The sequence below is a fragment of the Electrophorus electricus genome, chromosome 19 (assembly GCF_041902795.1).
Source record: "Electrophorus electricus isolate QZ-2024a chromosome 19, ASM4190279v1, whole genome shotgun sequence".
Taxonomy (NCBI): domain Eukaryota; kingdom Metazoa; phylum Chordata; class Actinopteri; order Gymnotiformes; family Gymnotidae; genus Electrophorus; species Electrophorus electricus.
Window position 1 is genome coordinate 8,426,640 of NC_137515.1, and position 22,894 is coordinate 8,449,533.

Below are 22,894 nucleotides of genomic sequence, written 5' to 3' on the forward strand. Positions count from 1 at the left end.
TAGGGTTTGGATCACCTCTTGACTAAAGAACAGCTGGAAGATGTTGGAAGGGCTGTAGACTGTCTAAAAATCCATGTGAACTCCTGGGATGAAAATTCAATGGGGCAGGCTGCTCATTTTCCTCCCAGGTGTCGCGCCATCTGTCCTCCTGTGCAGTAGCTGGTGCTGACGCTGTGCTCTTTCCCCTGGAGCTGATCTTGTCTTCCTTGCTCTGGCATGAGGTTGTTGCCCAGCTAAGGTGTGGAAGGTGTTGCCGGGTGTCGGAGGTGACGGTATGGACACTCCTTTCTTTGCTTGAGGTGGGCTTGTGCTTCTGCTGCCTTTGTGACTAGCCAGTCTTCCAGCAGGCACCCTCATGGGTGTCCATAGATTGTGGGATGGTAGAAGTTGATTGTTCCCTGGGAGTGGGTCACAAAAGGTGTGAAACATTCCATATGGGGTAGGCTAGGATTGATCTGCTTCACTGCAAGACAAAGACAGCATAACAGATGAGTACAATATGTACCATGAAAATAAACACAAACATCAAATTGTTATGAGAAATAAGGCTAAATTATTATATGTAGTAGCTACACTTACATTACTATTTATTGCATATTACTTACAACTATAGTACACTGGCTAAATCATATTGGCGTAACAGGCTACAATATTATGCTACGCACCATAACTACTTGCTAAACGATACTAGATTCAGTGCCAATAGGCTAAAAGATTATGTTGGGGTAAATATATAGTATGCATTCTCTCAAGCCAACCCAACAATCTCGCAAAAGTGAATGATATACTTACGGCATATCGAGCACGGCGTCGATTCCATGGACAAACGCGACTTCGCCCTCTGAGTCCATGCTTGCAGCCATGGAAGCGTCATCACTCTCACTTTCCTCATCACTAAATCTAAACGAAGTTCTCATCAACTTCAGCCAGTGTAAGTCGTTTCCATTCCATGGTTGTGATAAAGATATCCACTAAAACGTTTTATCAAAAGCAAAAACAAAATCACGAAGTAAACTGCCCAAAAACCGAGCAACTGAAGTGCACTCTGCAATAGCAACAGGTAAACAGCACGCGCGCAACAGGGCTCGTTAATGTGTTCCGCGTGGCCCGCCCCGTCTCTGTAGTGACCATTCATGGCAAATGAGCTGTCGAGATTTTCGTCTGCCTGAATGCTATTTTTTGAAAATGGTGTCAAATATTTTGGATTCGATGGCCCATTACTGTAAGCTTTTTTTTCTTCCTTTCCCCATTTTCTACAAGTGTCTTCTGGTACTTACATTTATATTTATGCCATTTACTTGCAAATAAGAATTAGTTCTTAATGTACAAATTATGCAAGGAGTACATTCAAAAATTGCATAGTACAGGACATGTGGTTCGGTTTTTTCTGAAGATAAAAAGCAGAAAGAGTAAAACTAGGGGACAATATATGTGTAGACTTTGCAAACAAGGTCATTGGGTTGCGTGTATATTTTAAATAAGGTAATAAACAAAGTATATTTAATGAACTATGACTCGTTCCTAAATAAATAAGATCTGAAAAACAATTACATTAAAAATAAACTTTAATACAACTTCCAACACCAAAAAAAATAATTTACAAAACAGAGATTTACAATTTACAAAAAAATTACAAAACAGGGAAAAATATATACAAAATCACAGTCCAGGGTCCACAGCACTTCAGACCGAGAAGCCCATCTCTGCAGCCAGATCCAGAATGCCAGGAATCCCCTCCAGCAGGCCTAGGATTTGGTCGGAGAAGAACGCTTCTCCCTCTTTAGTTACCACTGCATCACACACCAGTGGCTCCTCACCGAAAAGGTTCTCACGTGGCCTTTTGCTTGGAGGTTGGCCCTCATCAGCATGTGCCTCCGACTCTGAGCTGGAGTTAGAGAATGATCCGTCATCCCCAGAGAAGGCCTTCCTCTTTCTCTTCCGCAGCTGCGGTGGTGGAGTCGGCGGCTTTTGCTTGGCTATGTTCTGCAGGTGGTTCTGGTGGCAGGCCATATGCCATTGCTCCAGGCTGGACAGGTGAGAATAGTACGTCTGCCTGTACCACTCCCAGTAGACCTGCTGCCAGTAGAGCTCCTGGTCGGTATAATATGCTCCAATGTTTCCAGGCAGCCGAGGGGACTCGCTGGTATGGAGACCGGCATTCTGCATACAGAAGGGCATCGGCGTCGAGTGCCAGTGGCTTGCACCTGCTGTGGACACATATGGCATGAAACTGAAGACTGCTTGCTTCCATTACTGTACACCAGGGATGATAATGACTTGTTTATGATTTTCCCAGCTACAAAGAGTACTAAAAATCTAGAGTATCTTACGTATGGATGGATTGGCAGTCAGCACATGTGGAGAAGGCTGATGGCTGTGTACCTCCACCAGGCCTTAAAAACATCAATTTAATTAGCTTTTTCTTTTTTCCCCTCTTTATCATACATAGCAAATTGGTAAGGAGCACACCTGTGGGATGCTGAAAGATCTTTATGGGCGGTGCCTCTACAGCACCACTAACATGGCCGACCACATGCGAGGGTGCCACAGCGATTCCGCAAAGGAAGGGTGCCGGCCCATAGGAGTCCACACACATCACTGTCTCGTGGGGGGCGCGGGAGACGACACAAAACAATTAATTCAAGTCAAATATGGTTGATTTAAACAGTAAACAAATGAAACAATGAAATGTTAAAAATGAATGAAAAGAGCAAATTTACATTATAAGGAAGACAAAATATTAAAGTTGAACTAAAATGACAGAAACGGATGTACACTGTTTCAAATACATTCTGCAATCTATGAAAATAGACAGTTATGGATGAAGAACCCACCCGCAGGCTGGAGGTAGACTGGATTCATCTGCCTTGGAAGCTGCCCATTAGCATGGGCTCGGGCAAAGTGCCTCTGCCTCTCCTGGCCATGGCCTGAATGAAAACCGCAAAACGGGTGCCCAGAGGAAGCATAAATGTGTCCTGTGTTCATAGTTAATATGAAAAATTGACAGCTTCTTAAAAGTAAATTGCAGAGCAAAATCAAGGTTTGACCAGATCTGTGCTTTTCAAAACTCAAACTGAGCTCCAAACATTCCAAACCAAACATTCCGCAGTTGCTTAGTACACACGTGATGTCACCATTTCTTCATTTTTGAACAAAAACACTACATTAAACAGGCTGCTTCAATAACCTCCATCAGCTTGCTCCATAGAGACTGGTTTGGTTGGAGTCATTCTCCTTTGTTTAGTTTGTCTAGATTGAAATAATACAAATGTCATTAACTCTGAATGTTTTTTGCAGTATTTTTGACTATACACTCAGGATTCTAGACACTATGCCTTCTCAATAAAAACACAAGACAGATAGTATGTGAATGCAGTGCAGAGCATGGAGGCCTTATTCTGAGCCATCCATCCTGCCATCACCAATAGCATGTGTGAATGTGAAAAGGGAAACACCCACTCTCTTATACATCTTTATGAAACTCTTCTTGTATACTCACGCCCCTTTTTAAGTCAGTTATTGCAGTTTCTGTGGACAAGTAAGACATCCTCCCTTTGCATCACAGTAAAGCCCACAGTAAATCCAACTCATCCTTTGGCCTGTTGTCACTTCAGTCGGCTGCACCCAAAGGCTGGATACATCCGCATGTGTTACTGCTATTAAGGGCTTACTTAAAGACAATTTTAATAATACCTGTAAATGTTTCACTTCTGTTCAAGTCACGTAGCTTCTGTTTGTTAACTCTTGTTATATAACGCTTCTTGTTTTTGGATTTTGTTATTTCTTTCTCATTTTTCTTCCTCTCCCCCTTCTCTACAAGTGTCTTCTGGTAGTTACAAATAAGAATTAGTTCTTACTTTCCAATTTTAAGATCCTTTCGAATCTATTTGTACACCTCCACCTTACCACCTGTGACGAATGCCTGAGTGCCGAAGGGCCTGGAGCAGGACGCACAGACTCCCGTGACTGTGAAATTCATTTATTAACACGCAACGTAACTGTGGCACTCACATATAACAGTAACGGATAACGTGACTTCTACAATTAACACGGACAACTCACACGTAACCGAAGACAATATACATAGACAGAACAGCTAAACAAACATTAACAAGGGCTACATGAACGTGGACATTGACATTAAGCACAGGCGCTAACAAACAATGACCAACAGTGAGGGGAGCACCGACAGGGGTTTAAATAGCCCAACGAACACTGACGCTAAACCCTGTACAGGTGCGTGCCCTCACGGGGGTGTGGCCACAAACAAAAGTAAACCCCCCTGCACGCGGCAGGCCGGACCACGTGACTTGTGGGGAGGAGCGTCCCGTGATAACACTAGTTATCTAAAGTTTTACATATAGCACAAAGACCCTTCAGGATGTAAATTAAAGTAGACACTTGGGAAAAGGCATTCATTTACATCCAGGCTTTTCTTTCCATCATTTAGGCTCCAATTGGTAATATGAAACATACGGGGAAAAAAGCTAACAAAAATGCCTTTTATTTTGGGGTTATCCAACGTGGATGTGGATGCTGGGGATGCAAAATCAGTAATTCAATACATTTCCTGATTCACCAGGGTCTTGTAAAACAAAACGCAAATAATACATCCAAAATGTAAAAACGTACACAAAACCTTTCCAGCACTACACTGGACTTCAAAGTCTTATAGAGGAAACAGTTCATAAATGCTTTAAACACGTCCACAGCAGTGCGCCCGTTAGCCAGCACAATTGCAAACACTATGCATGCAATGTGCTGTTAGCACCTCCTACGATGTGGACGAGGGGTTGGATTTTAGGAGGCAAAAATAGAACACAGCAAACCTATAAAAAAACAACAACCTCAAAGTATTTACAAATCTGTGCCAATATGTAATGTCCCTAAGCGCACTTCTGATCATGCATCTATGCAGAGTGGAACACTGCAAAATCTGCACATGAACATTGTTCTCATCTTGCAGTGCAAACATGTCCTCCTCCCATGTGAGGCTTTCTGTTGCACGTCAGTGGTATGCACTGATGGCTTCATACCGCTCCTCAGCCACAGAAGGAGGAAACACGTGGCTACGCAAGTGATCCTTCCTCCACAGGTCCCCAATAGCCGAAGGCTTCGCCAGTCCAAGATAGATCTTTATGCTGAGATGAAGAAGCATTTCATCAGCATTTCATCCATCCATGTCCTCTTCATGTTATCCCCTTTTCTCCAAGCTGCAAATCGGTTAGTATTGTTGCATAGGGTTTGGATCACCTCTTGACTAAAGAACAGCTGGAAGATGTTGGAAGGGCTGTAGACTGTCTAAAAATCCATGTGAACTCCTGGGATGAAAATTCAATGGGGCAGGCTGCTCATTTTCCTCCCAGGTGTCGCGCCATCTGTCCTCCTGTGCAGTAGCTGGTGCTGACGCTGTGCTCTTTCCCCTGGAGCTGATCTTGTCTTCCTTGCTCTGGCATGAGGTTGTTGCCCAGCTAAGGTGTGGAAGGTGTTGCCGGGTGTCGGAGGTGACGGTATGGACACTCCTTTCTTTGCTTGAGGTGGGCTTGTGCTTCTGCTGCCTTTGTGACTAGCCAGTCTTCCAGCAGGCACCCTCATGGGTGTCCATAGATTGTGGGATGGTAGAAGTTGATTGTTCCCTGGGAGTGGGTCACAAAAGGTGTGAAACATTCCATATGGGGTAGGCTAGGATTGATCTGCTTCACTGCAAGACAAAGACAGCATAACAAATGAGTACAATATGTACCATGAAAATAAACACAAACATCAAATTGTCATGAGAAATAAGGCTAAATTATTATATGTAGTAGCTACACTTACATTACTATTTATTGCATATTACTTACAACTATAGTACACTGGCTAAATCATATTGGCGTAACAGGCTACAATATTATGCTACGCACCATAACTACTTGCTAAACGATACTAGATTCAGTGCCAATAGGCTAAAAGATTATGTTGGGGTAAATATATAGTATGCATTCTCTCAAGCCAACCCAACAATCTCGCAAAAGTGAATGATATACTTACGGCATATCGAGCACGGCGTCGATTCCATGGACAAACGCGACTTCGCCCTCTGAGTCCATGCTTGCAGCCATGGAAGCGTCATCACTCTCACTTTCCTCATCACTAAATCTAAACGAAGTTCTCATCAACTTCAGCCAGTGTAAGTCGTTTCCATTCCATGGTTGTGATAAAGATATCCACTAAAACGTTTTATCAAAAGCAAAAACAAAATCACGAAGTAAACTGCCCAAAAACCGAGCAACTGAAGTGCACTCTGCAATAGCAACAGGTAAACAGCACGCGCGCAACAGGGCTCGTTAATGTGTTCCGCGTGGCCCGCCCCGTCTCTGTAGTGACCATTCATGGCAAATGAGCTGTCGAGATTTTCGTCTGCCTGAATGCTATTTTTTGAAAATGGTGTCAAATATTTTGGATTCGATGGCCCATTACTGTAAGCTTTTTTTTCTTCCTTTCCCCATTTTCTACAAGTGTCTTCTGGTACTTACATTTATATTTATGCCATTTACTTGCAAATAAGAATTAGTTCTTAATGTACAAATTATGCAAGGAGTACATTCAAAAATTGCATAGTACAGGACATGTGGTTCGGTTTTTTCTGAAGATAAAAAGCAGAAAGAGTAAAACTAGAGGACAATATATGTGTAGACTTTGCAAACAAGGTCATTGGGTTGCGTGTATATTTTAAATAAGGTAATAAACAAAGTATATTTAATGAACTATGACTCGTTCCTAAATAAATAAGATCTGAAAAACAATTACATTAAAAATAAACTTTAATACAACTTCCAACACCAAAAAAAATAATTTACAAAACAGAGATTTACAATTTACAAAAAAATTACAAAACAGGGAAAAATATATACAAAATCACAGTCCAGGGTCCACAGCACTTCAGACCGAGAAGCCCATCTCTGCAGCCAGATCCAGAATGCCAGGAATCCCCTCCAGCAGGCCTAGGATTTGGTCGGAGAAGAACGCTTCTCCCTCTTTAGTTACCACTGCATCACACACCAGTGGCTCCTCACCGAAAAGGTTCTCACGTGGCCTTTTGCTTGGAGGTTGGCCCTCATCAGCATGTGCCTCCGACTCTGAGCTGGAGTTAGAGAATGATCCGTCATCCCCAGAGAAGGCCTTCCTCTTTCTCTTCCGCAGCTGCGGTGGTGGAGTCGGCGGCTTTTGCTTGGCTATGTTCTGCAGGTGGTTCTGGTGGCAGGCCATATGCCATTGCTCCAGGCTGGACAGGTGAGAATAGTACGTCTGCCTGTACCACTCCCAGTAGACCTGCTGCCAGTAGAGCTCCTGGTCGGTATAATATGCTCCAATGTTTACAGGCAGCCGAGGGGACTCGCTGGTATGGAGACCGGCATTCTGCATACAGAAGGGCATCGGCGTCGAGTGCCAGTGGCTTGCACCTGCTGTGGACACATATGGCATGAAACTGAAGACTGCTTGCTTCCATTACTGTACACCAGGGATGATAATGACTTGTTTATGATTTTCCCAGCTACAAAGAGTACTAAAAATCTAGAGTATCTTACGTATGGATGGATTGGCAGTCAGCACATGTGGAGAAGGCTGATGGCTGTGTACCTCCACCAGGCCTTAAAAACATCAATTTAATTAGCTTTTTCTTTTTTCCCCTCTTTATCATACATAGCAAATTGGTAAGGAGCACACCTGTGGGATGCTGAAAGATCTTTATGGGCGGTGCCTCTACAGCACCACTAACATGGCCGACCACATGCGAGGGTGCCACAGCGATTCCGCAAGGGAAGGGTGCCGGCCCATAGGAGTCCACACACATCACTGTCTCGTGGGGGGCGCGGGAGACGACACAAAACAATTAATTCAAGTCAAATATGGTTGATTTAAACAGTAAACAAATGAAACAATGAAATGTTAAAAATGAATGAAAAGAGCAAATTTACATTATAAGGAAGACAAAATATTAAAGTTGAACTAAAATGACAGAAACGGATGTACACTGTTTCAAATACATTCTGCAATCTATGAAAATAGACAGTTATGGATGAAGAACCCACCCGCAGGCTGGAGGTAGACTGGATTCATCTGCCTTGGAAGCTGCCCATTAGCATGGGCTCGGGCAAAGTGCCTCTGCCTCTCCTGGCCATGGCCTGAATGAAAACCGCAAAACGGGTGCCCAGAGGAAGCATAAATGTGTCCTGTGTTCATAGTTAATATGAAAAATTGACAGCTTCTTAAAAGTAAATTGCAGAGCAAAATCAAGGTTTGACCAGATCTGTGCTTTTCAAAACTCAAACTGAGCTCCAAACATTCCAAACCAAACATTCCGCAGTTGCTTAGTACACACGTGATGTCACCATTTCTTCATTTTTGAACAAAAACACTACATTAAACAGGCTGCTTCAATAACCTCCATCAGCTTGCTCCATAGAGACTGGTTTGGTTGGAGTCATTCTCCTTTGTTTAGTTTGTCTAGATTGAAATAATACAAATGTCATTAACTCTGAATGTTTTTTGCAGTATTTTTGACTATACACTCAGGATTCTAGACACTATGCCTTCTCAATAAAAACACAAGACAGATAGTATGTGAATGCAGTGCAGAGCATGGAGGCCTTATTCTGAGCCATCCATCCTGCCATCACCAATAGCATGTGTGAATGTGAAAAGGGAAACACCCACTCTCTTATACATCTTTATGAAACTCTTCTTGTATACTCACGCCCCTTTTTAAGTCACTTATTGCAGTTTCTGTGGACAAGTAAGACATCCTCCCTTTGCATCACAGTAAAGCCCACAGTAAATCCAACTCATCCTTTGGCCTGTTGTCACTTCAGTCGGCTGCACCCAAAGGCTGGATACATCCGCATGTGTTACTGCTATTAAGGGCTTACTTAAAGACAATTTTAATAATACCTGTAAATGTTTTACTTCTGTTCAAGTCACGTAGCTTCTGTTTGTTAACTCTTGTTATATAACGCTTCTTGTTTTTGGATTTTGTTATTTCTTTCTCATTTTTCTTCCTCTCCCCCTTCTCTACAAGTGTCTTCTGGTAGTTACAAATAAGAATTAGTTCTTACTTTCCAATTTTAAGATCCTTTCGAATCTATTTGTACACCTCCACCTTACCACCTGTGACGAATGCCTGAGTGCCGAAGGGCCTGGAGCAGGACGCACAGACTCCCGTGACTGTGAAATTCATTTATTAACACGCAACGTAACTGTGGCACTCACATATAACAGTAACGGATAACGTGACTTCTACAATTAACACGGACAACTCACACGTAACCGAAGACAATATACATAGACAGAACAGCTAAACAAACATTAACAAGGGCTACATGAACGTGGACATTGACATTAAGCACAGGCGCTAACAAACAATGACCAACAGTGAGGGGAGCACCGACAGGGGTTTAAATAGCCCAACGAACACTGACGCTAAACCCTGTACAGGTGCGTGCCCTCACGGGGGTGTGGCCACAAACAAAAGTAAACCCCCCTGCACGCGGCAGGCCGGACCACGTGACTTGTGGGGAGGAGCGTCCCGTGATAACACTAGTTATCTAAAGTTTTACATATAGCACAAAGACCCTTCAGGATGTAAATTAAAGTAGACACTTGGGAAAAGGCATTCATTTACATCCAGGCTTTTCTTTCCACCATTTAGGCTCCAATTGGTAACATGAAACATACGGGGAAAAAAGCTAACAAAAATGCCTTTTATTTTGGGGTTATCCAACGTGGATGTGGATGCTGGGGATGCAAAATCAGTAATTCAATACATTTCCTGATTCACCAGGGTCTTGCAAAACAAAACGCAAATAATACATCCAAAATGTAAAAACGTACACAAAACCTTTCCAGCACTACACTGGACTTCAAAGTCTTATAGAGGAAACAGTTCATAAATGCTTTAAACACGTCCACAGCAGTGCGCCCGTTAGCCAGCACAATTGCAAACACTATGCATGCAATGTGCTGTTAGCACCTCCTACGATGTGGACGAGGGGTTGGATTTTAGGAGGCAAAAATAGAACACAGCAAACCTATAAAAAAACAGCAACCTCAAAGTATTTACAAATCTGTGCCAATATGTAATGTCCCTAAGCGCACTTCTTATCATGCATCTATGCAGAGTGGAACACTGCAAAATCTGCACATGAACATTGTTCTCATCTTGCAGTGCAAACATGTCCTCCTCCCATGTGAGGCTTTCTGTTGCACGTCAGTGGTATGCACTGATGGCTTCATACCGCTCCTCAGCCACAGAAGGAGGAAACACGTGGCTACGCAAGTGATCCTTCCTCCACAGGTCCCCAATAGCCGAAGGCTTCGCCAGTCCAAGATAGATCTTTATGCTGAGATGAAGAAGCATTTCATCAGCATTTCATCCATCCATGTCCTCTTCATGTTATCCCCTTTTCTCCAAGCTGCAAATCGGTTAGTATTGTTGCATAGGGTTTGGATCACCTCTTGACTAAAGAACAGCTGGAAGATGTTGGAAGGGCTGTAGACTGTCTAAAAATCCATGTGAACTCCTAGGATGAAAATTCAATGGGGCAGGCTGCTCATCTTCCTCCCAGGTGTCGCGCCATCTGTCCTCCTGTGCAGTAGCTGGTGCTGACGCTGTGCTCTTTCCCCTGGAGCTGATCTTGTCTTCCTTGCTCTGGCATGAGGTTGTTGCCCAGCTAAGGTGTGGAAGGTGTTGCCGGGTGTCGGAGGTGACGGTATGGACACTCCTTTCTTTGCTTGAGGTGGGCTTGTGCTTCTGCTGCCTTTGTGACTAGCCAGTCTTCCAGCAGGCACCCTCATGGGTGTCCATAGATTGTGGGATGGTAGAAGTTGATTGTTCCCTGGGAGTGGGTCACAAAAGGTGTGAAACATTCCATATGGGGTAGGCTAGGATTGATCTGCTTCACTGCAAGACAAAGACAGCATAACATAGCCAAATGAGTACAATATGTACCATGAAAATAAACACAAACATCAAATTGTTATGAGAAATAAGGCTAAATTATTATATGTAGTAGCTACACTTACATTACTATTTATTGCATATTACTTACAACTATAGTACACTGGCTAAATCATATTGGCGTAACAGGCTACAATATTATGCTACGCACCATAACTACTTGCTAAACGATACTAGATTCAGTGCCAATAGGCTAAAAGATTATGTTGGGGTAAATATATAGTATGCATTCTCTCAAGCCAACCCAACAATCTCGCAAAAGTGAATGATATACTTACGGCATATCGAGCACGGCGTCGATTCCATGGACAAACGCGACTTCGCCCTCTGAGTCCATGCTTGCAGCCATGGAAGCGTCATCACTCTCACTTTCCTCATCACTAAATCTAAACGAAGTTCTCATCAACTTCAGCCAGTGTAAGTCGTTTCCATTCCATGGTTGTGATAAAGATATCCACTAAAACGTTTTATCAAAAGCAAAAACAAAATCACGAAGTAAACTGCCCAAAAACCGAGCAACTGAAGTGCACTCTGCAATAGCAACAGGTAAACAGCACGCGCGCAACAGGGCTCGTTAATGTGTTCCGCGTGGCCCGCCCCGTCTCTGTAGTGACCATTCATGGCAAATGAGCTGTCGAGATTTTCGTCTGCCTGAATGCTATTTTTTGAAAATGGTGTCAAATATTTTGGATTCGATGGCCCATTACTGTAAGCTTTTTTTTCTTCCTTTCCCCATTTTCTACAAGTGTCTTCTGGTACTTACATTTATATTTATGCCATTTACTTGCAAATAAGAATTAGTTCTTAATGTACAAATTATGCAAGGAGTACATTCAAAAATTGCATAGTACAGGACATGTGGTTCGGTTTTTTCTGAAGATAAACAGCAGAAAGAGTAAAACTAGGGGACAATATATGTGTAGACTTTGCAAACAAGGTCATTGGGTTGCGTGTATATTTTAAATAAGGTAATAAACAAAGTATATTTAATGAACTATGACTCGTTCCTAAATAAATAAGATCTGAAAAACAATTACATTAAAAATAAACTTTAATACAACTTCCAACACCAAAAAAAATAATTTACAAAACAGAGATTTACAATTTACAAAAAAATTACAAAACAGGGAAAAATATATACAAAATCACAGTCCAGGGTCCACAGCAATTCAGACCGAGAAGCCCATCTCTGCAGCCAGATCCAGAATGCCAGGAATCCCCTCCAGCAGGCCTAGGATTTGGTCGGAGAAGAACGCTTCTCCCTCTTTAGTTACCACTGCATCACACACCAGTGGCTCCTCACCGAAAAGGTTCTCGCGTGGCCTTTTGCTTGGAGGTTGGCCCTCATCAGCATGTGCCTCCGACTCTGAGCTGGAGTTAGAGAATGATCCGTCATCTCCAGAGAAGGCCTTCCTCTTTCTCTTCCGCAGCTGCGGTGGTGGAGTCGGCGGCTTTTGCTTGGCTATGTTCTGCAGGTGGTTCTGGTGGCAGGCCATATGCCATTGCTCCAGGCTGGACAGGTGAGAATAGTACGTCTGCCTGTACCACTCCCAGTAGACCTGCTGCCAGTAGAGCTCCTGGTCGGTATAATATGCTCCAATGTTTCCAGGCAGCCGAGGGGACTCGCTGGTATGGAGACCGGCATTCTGCATACAGAAGGGCATCGGCGTCGAGTGCCAGTGGCTTGCACCTGCTGTGGACACATATGGCATGAAACTGAAGACTGCTTGCTTCCATTACTGTACACCAGGGATGATAATGACTTGTTTATGATTTTCCCAGCTACAAAGAGTACTAAAAATCTAGAGTATCTTACGTATGGATGGATTGGCAGTCAGCACATGTGGAGAAGGCTGATGGCTGTGTACCTCCACCAGGCCTTAAAAACATCAATTTAATTAGCTTTTTCTTTTTTCCCCTCTTTATCATACATAGCAAATTGGTAAGGAGCACACCTGTGGGATGCTGAAAGATCTTTATGGGCGGTGCCTCTACAGCACCACTAACATGGCCGACCACATGCGAGGGTGCCACAGCGATTCCGCAAGGGAAGGGTGCCGGCCCATAGGAGTCCACACACATCACTGTCTCGTGGGGGGCACGGGAGACGACACAAAACAATTAATTCAAGTCAAATATGGTTGATTTAAACAGTAAACAAATGAAACAATGAAATGTTAAAAATGAATGAAAAGAGCAAATTTACATTATAAGGAAGACAAAATATTAAAGTTGAACTAAAATGACAGAAACGGATGTACACTGTTTCAAATACATTCTGCAATCTATGAAAATAGACAGTTATGGATGAAGAACCCACCCGCAGGCTGGAGGTAGACTGGATTCATCTGCCTTGGAAGCTGCCCATTAGCATGGGCTTGGGCAAAGTGCCTCTGCCTCTCCTGGCCATGGCCTGAATGAAAACCGCAAAACGGGTGCCCAGAGGAAGCATAAATGTGTCCTGTGTTCATAGTTAATATGAAAAATTGACAGCTTCTTAAAAGTAAATTGCAGAGCAAAATCAAGGTTTGACCAGATCTGTGCTTTTCAAAACTCAAACTGAGCTCCAAACATTCCAAACCAAACATTCCGCAGTTGCTTAGTACACACGTGATGTCACCATTTCTTCATTTTTGAACAAAAACACTACATTAAACAGGCTGCTTCAATAACCTCCATCAGCTTGCTCCATAGAGACTGGTTTGGTTGGAGTCATTCTCCTTTGTTTAGTTTGTCTAGATTGAAATAATACAAATGTCATTAACTCTGAATGTTTTTTGCAGTATTTTTGACTATACACTCAGGATTCTAGACACTATGCCTTCTCAATAAAAACACAAGACAGATAGTATGTGAATGCAGTGCAGAGCATGGAGGCCTTATTCTGAGCCATCCATCCTGCCATCACCAATAGCATGTGTGAATGTGAAAAGGGAAACACCCACTCTCTTATACATCTTTATGAAACTCTTCTTGTATACTCACGCCCCTTTTTAAGTCAGTTATTGCAGTTTCTGTGGACAAGTAAGACATCCTCCCTTTGCATCACAGTAAAGCCCACAGTAAATCCAACTCATCCTTTGGCCTGTTGTCACTTCAGTCGGCTGCACCCAAAGGCTGGATACATCCGCATGTGTTACTGCTATTAAGGGCTTACTTATAGACAATTTTAATAATACCTGTAAATGTTTTACTTCTGTTCAAGTCACGTAGCTTCTGTTTGTTAACTCTTGTTATATAACGCTTCTTGTTTTTGGATTTTGTTATTTCTTTCTCATTTTTCTTCCTCTCCCCCTTCTCTACAAGTGTCTTCTGGTAGTTACAAATAAGAATTAGTTCTTACTTTCCAATTTTAAGATCCTTTCGAATCTATTTGTACACCTCCACCTTACCACCTGTGACGAATGCCTGAGTGCCGAAGGGCCTGGAGCAGGACGCACAGACTCCCGTGACTGTGAAATTCATTTATTAACACGCAACGAAACTGTGGCACTCACATATATCAGTAACGGATAACGTGACTTCTACAATTAACACGGACAACTCACACGTAACCGAAGACAATATACATAGACAGAACAGCTAAACAAACATTAACAAGGGCTACATGAACGTGGACATTGACATTAAGCACAGGCGCTAACAAACAATGACCAACAGTGAGGGGAGCACCGACAGGGGTTTAAATAGCCCAACGAACACTGACGCTAAACCCTGTACAGGTGCGTGCCCTCACGGGGGTGTGGCCACAAACAAAAGTAAACCCCCCTGCACGCGGCAGACCGGACCACGTGACTTGTGGGGAGGAGCGTCCCGTGATAACACTAGTTATCTAAAGTTTTACATATAGCACAAAGACCCTTCAGGATGTAAATTAAAGTAGACACTTGGAAAAAGGCATTCATTTACATCCAGGCTTTTCTTTCCATCATTTAGGCTCCAATTGGTAACATGAAACATACGGGGAAAAAAGCTAACAAAAATGCCTTTTATTTTGGGGTTATCCAACGTGGATGTGGATGCTGGGGATGCAAAATCAGTAATTCAATACATTTCCTGATTCACCAGGGTCTTGCAAAACAAAACGCAAATAATACATCCAAAATGTAAAAACGTACACAAAACCTTTCCAGCACTACACTGGACTTCAAAGTCTTATAGAGGAAACAGTTCATAAATGCTTTAAACACGTCCACAGCAGTGCGCCCGTTAGCCAGCACAATTGCAAACACTATGCATGCAATGTGCTGTTAGCACCTCCTACGATGTGGACGAGGGGTTGGATTTTAGGAGGCAAAAATAGAACACAGCAAACCTATAAAAAAACAGCAACCTCAAAGTATTTACAAATCTGTGCCAATATGTAATGTCCCTAAGCGCACTTCTTATCATGCATCTATGCAGAGTGGAACACTGCAAAATCTGCACATGAACATTGTTCTCATCTTGCAGTGCAAACATGTCCTCCTCCCATGTGAGGCTTTCTGTTGCACGTCAGTGGTATGCACTGATGGCTTCATACCGCTCCTCAGCCACAGAAGGAGGAAACACGTGGCTACGCAAGTGATCCTTCCTCCACAGGTCCCCAATAGCCGAAGGCTTCGCCAGTCCAAGATAGATCTTTATGCTGAGATGAAGAAGCATTTCATCAGCATTTCATCCATCCATGTCCTCTTCATGTTATCCCCTTTTCTCCAAGCTGCAAATCGGTTAGTATTGTTGCATAGGGTTTGGATCACCTCTTGACTAAAGAACAGCTGGAAGATGTTGGAAGGGCTGTAGACTGTCTAAAAATCCATGTGAACTCCTAGGATGAAAATTCAATGGGGCAGGCTGCTCATCTTCCTCCCAGGTGTCGCGCCATCTGTCCTCCTGTGCAGTAGCTGGTGCTGACGCTGTGCTCTTTCCCCTGGAGCTGATCTTGTCTTCCTTGCTCTGGCATGAGGTTGTTGCCCAGCTAAGGTGTGGAAGGTGTTGCCGGGTGTCGGAGGTGACGGTATGGACACTCCTTTCTTTGCTTGAGGTGGGCTTGTGCTTCTGCTGCCTTTGTGACTAGCCAGTCTTCCAGCAGGCACCCTCATGGGTGTCCATAGATTGTGGGATGGTAGAAGTTGATTGTTCCCTGGGAGTGGGTCACAAAAGGTGTGAAACATTCCATATGGGGTAGGCTAGGATTGATCTGCTTCACTGCAAGACAAAGACAGCATAACATAGCCAAATGAGTACAATATGTACCATGAAAATAAACACAAACATCAAATTGTTATGAGAAATAAGGCTAAATTATTATATGTAGTAGCTACACTTACATTACTATTTATTGCATATTACTTACAACTATAGTACACTGGCTAAATCATATTGGCGTAACAGGCTACAATATTATGCTACGCACCATAACTACTTGCTAAACGATACTAGATTCAGTGCCAATAGGCTAAAAGATTATGTTGGGGTAAATATATAGTATGCATTCTCTCAAGCCAACCCAACAATCTCGCAAAAGTGAATGATATACTTACGGCATATCGAGCACGGCGTCGATTCCATGGACAAACGCGACTTCGCCCTCTGAGTCCATGCTTGCAGCCATGGAAGCGTCATCACTCTCACTTTCCTCATCACTAAATCTAAACGAAGTTCTCATCAACTTCAGCCAGTGTAAGTCGTTTCCATTCCATGGTTGTGATAAAGATATCCACTAAAACGTTTTATCAAAAGCAAAAACAAAATCACGAAGTAAACTGCCCAAAAACCGAGCAACTGAAGCGCACTCTGCAATAGCAACAGGTAAACAGCACGCGCGCAACAGGGCTCGTAAATGTGTTCCGCGTGGCCCGCCCCGTCTCTGTAGTGACCATTCATGGCAAATGAGCTGTCGAGATTTTCGTCTGCCTGAATGCTATTTTTTGAAAATGGTGTCAAATATTTTGGATTCGATGGCCCATTACTGTAAGCTTTTTTTTCTTCCTTTCCCCATTTTCTACAAGTGTCTTCTGGTACTTACATTTATATTTATGCCATTTACTTGCAAATAAGAATTAGTTCTTAATGTACAAATTATGCAAGGAGTACATTCAAAAATTGCATAGTACAGGACATGTGGTTCGGTTTTTTCTGAAGATAAAAAGCAGAAAGAGTAAAACTAGGGGACAATATATGTGTAGACTTTGCAAACAAGGTCATTGGGTTGCGTGTATATTTTAAATAAGGTAATAAACAAAGTATATTTAATGAACTATGACTCGTTCCTAAATAAATAAGATCTGAAAAACAATTACATTAAAAATAAACTTTAATACAACTTCCAACACCAAAAAAAAATAATTTACAAAACAGAGATTTACAATTTACAAAAAAATTACAAAACAGGGAAAAATATATACAAAATCACAGTCCAGGGTCCACAGCACTTCAGACCGAGAAGCCCATCTCTGCAGCCAGATCCAGAATGCCAGGAATCCCCTCCAGCAGGCCTAGGATTTGGTCGGAGAAGAACGCTTCTCCCTCTTTAGTTACCACTGCATCACACACCAGTGGCTCCTCACCGAAAAGGTTCTCACGTGGCCTTTTGCTTGGAGGTTGGCCCTCATCAGCATGTGCCTCCGACTCTGAGCTGGAGTTAGAGAATGATCCGTCATCCCCAGAGAAGGCCTTCCTCTTTCTCTTCCGCAGCTGCGGTGGTGGAGTCGGCGGCTTTTGCTTGGCTATGTTCTGCAGGTGGTTCTGGTGGCAGGCCATATGCCATTGCTCCAGGCTGGACAGGTGAGAATAGTACGTCTGCCTGTACCACTCCCAGTAGACCTGCTGCCAGTAGAGCTCCTGGTCGGTATAATATGCTCCAATGTTTCCAGGCAGCCGAGGGGACTCGCTGGTATGGAGACCGGCATTCTGCATACAGAAGGGCATCGGCGTCGAGTGCCAGTGGCTTGCACCTGCTGTGGACACATATGGCATGAAACTGAAGACTGCTTGCTTCCATTACTGTACACCAGGGATGATAATGACTTGTTTATGATTTTCCCAGCTACAAAGAGTACTAAAAATCTAGAGTATCTTACGTATGGATGGATTGGCAGTCAGCACATGTGGAGAAGGCTGATGGCTGTGTACCTCCACCAGGCCTTAAAAACATCAATTTAATTAGCTTTTTCTTTTTTCCCCTCTTTATCATACATAGCAAATTGGTAAGGAGCACACCTGTGGGATGCTGAAAGATCTTTATGGGCGGTGCCTCTACAGCACCACTAACATGGCCGACCACATGCGAGGGTGCCACAGCGATTCCGCAAGGGAAGGGTGCCGGCCCATAGGAGTCCACACACATCACTGTCTCGTGGGGGGCGCGGGAGACGACACAAAACAATTAATTCAAGTCAAATATGGTTGATTTAAACAGTAAACAAATGAAACAATGAAATGTTAAAAATGAATGAAAAGAGCAAATTTACATTATAAGGAAGACAAAATATTAAAGTTGAACTAAAATGACAGAAACGGATGTACACTGTTTCAAATACATTCTGCAATCTATGAAAATAGACAGTTATGGATGAAGAACCCACCCGCAGGCTGGAGGTAGACTGGATTCATCTGCCTTGGAAGCTGCCCATTAGCATGGGCTCGGGCAAAGTGCCTCTGCCTCTCCTGGCCATGGCCTGAATGAAAACCGCAAAACGGGTGCCCAGAGGAAGCATAAATGTGTCCTGTGTTCATAGTTAATATGAAAAATTGACAGCTTCTTAAAAGTAAATTGCAGAGCAAAATCAAGGTTTGACCAGATCTGTGCTTTTCAAAACTCAAACTGAGCTCCAAACATTCCAAACCAAACATTCCGCAGTTGCTTAGTACACACGTGATGTCACCATTTCTTCATTTTTGAACAAAAACACTACATTAAACAGGCTGCTTCAATAACCTCCATCAGCTTGCTCCATAGAGACTGGTTTGGTTGGAGTCATTCTCCTTTGTTTAGTTTGTCTAGATTGAAATAATACAAATGTCATTAACTCTGAATGTTTTTTGCAGTATTTTTGACTATACACTCAGGATTCTAGACACTATGCCTTCTCAATAAAAACACAAGACAGATAGTATGTGAATGCAGTGCAGAGCATGGAGGCCTTATTCTGAGCCATCCATCCTGCCATCACCAATAGCATGTGTGAATGTGAAAAGGGAAACACCCACTCTCTTATACATCTTTATGAAACTCTTCTTGTATACTCACGCCCCTTTTTAAGTCACTTATTGCAGTTTCTGTGGACAAGTAAGACATCCTCCCTTTGCATCACAGTAAAGCCCACAGTAAATCCAACTCATCCTTTGGCCTGTTGTCACTTCAGTCGGCTGCACCCAAAGGCTGGATACATCCGCATGTGTTACTGCTATTAAGGGCTTACTTAAAGACAATTTTAATAATACCTGTAAATGTTTTACTTCTGTTCAAGTCACGTAGCTTCTGTTTGTTAACTCTTGTTATATAACGCTTCTTGTTTTTGGATTTTGTTATTTCTTTCTCATTTTTCTTCCTCTCCCCCTTCTCTACAAGTGTCTTCTGGTAGTTACAAATAAGAATTAGTTCTTACTTTCCAATTTTAAGATCCTTTCGAATCTATTTGTACACCTCCACCTTACCACCTGTGACGAATGCCTGAGTGCCGAAGGGCCTGGAGCAGGACGCACAGACTCCCGTGACTGTGAAATTCATTTATTAACACGCAACGAAACTGTGGCACTCACATATAACAGTAACGGATAACGTGACTTCTACAATTAACACGGACAACTCACACGTAACCGAAGACAATATACATAGACAGAACAGCTAAACAAACATTAACAAGGGCTACATGAACGTGGACATTGACATTAAGCACAGGCGCTAACAAACAATGACCAACAGTGAGGGGAGCACCGACAGGGGTTTAAATAGCCCAACGAACACTGACGCTAAACCCTGTACAGGTGCGTGCCCTCACGGGGGTGTGGCCACAAACAAAAGTAAACCCCCCTGCACGCGGCAGACCGGACCACGTGACTTGTGGGGAGGAGCGTCCCGTGATAACACTAGTTATCTAAAGTTTTACATATAGCACAAAGACCCTTCAGGATGTAAATTAAAGTAGACACTTGGAAAAAGGCATTCATTTACATCCAGGCTTTTCTTTCCATCATTTAGGCTCCAATTGGTAACATGAAACATACGGGGAAAAAAGCTAACAAAAATGCCTTTTATTTTGGGGTTATCCAACGTGGATGTGGATGCTGGGGATGCAAAATCAGTAATTCAATACATTTCCTGATTCACCAGGGTCTTGCAAAACAAAACGCAAATAATACATCCAAAATGTAAAAACGTACACAAAACCTTTCCAGCACTACACTGGACTTCAAAGTCTTATAGAGGAAACAGTTCATAAATGCTTTAAACACGTCCACAGCAGTGCGCCCGTTAGCCAGCACAATTGCAAACACTATGCATGCAATGTGCTGTTAGCACCTCCTACGATGTGGACGAGGGGTTGGATTTTAGGAGGCAAAAATAGAACACAGCAAACCTATAAAAAAACAGCAACCTCAAAGTATTTACAAATCTGTGCCAATATGTAATGTCCCTAAGCGCACTTCTTATCATGCATCTATGCAGAGTGGAACACTGCAAAATCTGCACATGAACATTGTTCTCATCTTGCAGTGCAAACATGTCCTCCTCCCATGTGAGGCTTTCTGTTGCACGTCAGTGGTATGCACTGATGGCTTCATACCGCTCCTCAGCCACAGAAGGAGGAAACACGTGGCTACGCAAGTGATCCTTCCTCCACAGGTCCCCAATAGCCGAAGGCTTCGCCAGTCCAAGATAGATCTTTATGCTGAGATGAAGAAGCATTTCATCAGCATTTCATCCATCCATGTCCTCTTCATGTTATCCCCTTTTCTCCAAGCTGCAAATCGGTTAGTATTGTTGCATAGGGTTTGGATCACCTCTTGACTAAAGAACAGCTGGAAGATGTTGGAAGGGCTGTAGACTGTCTAAAAATCCATGTGAACTCCTAGGATGAAAATTCAATGGGGCAGGCTGCTCATCTTCCTCCCAGGTGTCGCGCCATCTGTCCTCCTGTGCAGTAGCTGGTGCTGACGCTGTGCTCTTTCCCCTGGAGCTGATCTTGTCTTCCTTGCTCTGGCATGAGGTTGTTGCCCAGCTAAGGTGTGGAAGGTGTTGCCGGGTGTCGGAGGTGACGGTATGGACACTCCTTTCTTTGCTTGAGGTGGGCTTGTGCTTCTGCTGCCTTTGTGACTAGCCAGTCTTCCAGCAGGCACCCTCATGGGTGTCCATAGATTGTGGGATGGTAGAAGTTGATTGTTCCCTGGGAGTGGGTCACAAAAGGTGTGAAACATTCCATATGGGGTAGGCTAGGATTGATCTGCTTCACTGCAAGACAAAGACAGCATAACAAATGAGTACAATATGTACCATGAAAATAAACACAAACATCAAATTGTCATGAGAAATAAGGCTAAATTATTATATGTAGTAGTTACACTTACATTACTATTTATTGCATATTGCTTACAACTATAGTACACTGGCTAAATCATATTGGCGTAACAGGCTACAATATTATGCTACGCACCATAACTACTTGCTAAACGATATTAGATTCAGTGCCAATAGGCTAAAAGATTATGTTGGGGTAAATATATAGTATGCATTCTCTCAAGCCAACCCAACAATCTCGCAAAAGTGAATGATATACTTACGGCATATCGAGCACGGCGTCGATTCCATGGACAAACGCGACTTCGCCCTCTGAGTCCATGCTTGCAGCCATGGAAGCGTCATCACTCTCACTTTCCTCATCACTAAATCTAAACGAAGTTCTCATCAACTTCAGCCAGTGTAAGTCGTTTCCATTCCATGGTTGTGATAAAGATATCCACTAAAACGTTTTATCAAAAGCAAAAACAAAATCACGAAGTAAACTGCCCAAAAACCGAGCAACTGAAGCGCACTCTGCAATAGCAACAGGTAAACAGCACGCGCGCAACAGGGCTCGTTAATGTGTTCCGCGTGGCCCGCCCCGTCTCTGTAGTGACCATTCATGGCAAATGAGCTGTCGAGATTTTCGTCTGCCTGAATGCTATTTGTTGAAAATGGTGTCAAACATTTTGGATTCGATGGCCCATTACTGTAAGCTTTTTTTTCTTCCTTTCCCCATTTTCTACAAGGGTCTTCTGGTACTTACATTTATATTTATGCCATTTACTTGCAAATAAGAATTAGTTCTTAATGTACAAATTATGCAAGGAGTACATTCAAAAATTGCATAGTACAGGACATGTGGTTGGGTTTTTTCTGAAGATAAAAAGCAGAAAGAGTAAAACCCGATGTAAAACTAGGGGACAATATATGTGTAGACTTTGCAAACAAGGTCATTGGGTTGCGTGTATATTTTAAATAAGGTAATAAACAAAGTATATTTAATGAACTATGACTCGTTCCTAAATAAATAAGATCTGAAAAACAATTACATTAAAAATAAACTTTAATACAACTTCCAACACCAAAAAAAATAATTTACAAAACAGAGATTTACAATTTACAAAAAAATTACAAAACAGGGAAAAATATATACAAAATTACAGTCCAGGGTCCACAGCAATTCAGACCGAGAAGCCCATCTCTGCAGCCAGATCCAGAATGCCAGGAATCCCCTCCAGCAGGCCTAGGATTTGGTCGGAGAAGAACGCTTCTCCCTCTTTAGTTACCACTGCATCACACACCAGTGGCTCCTCACCGAAAAGGTTCTCGCCTGGCCTTTTGCTTGGAGGTTGGCCCTCATCAGCATGTGCCTCCGACTCTGAGCTGGAGTTAGAGAATGATCCGTCATCTCCAGA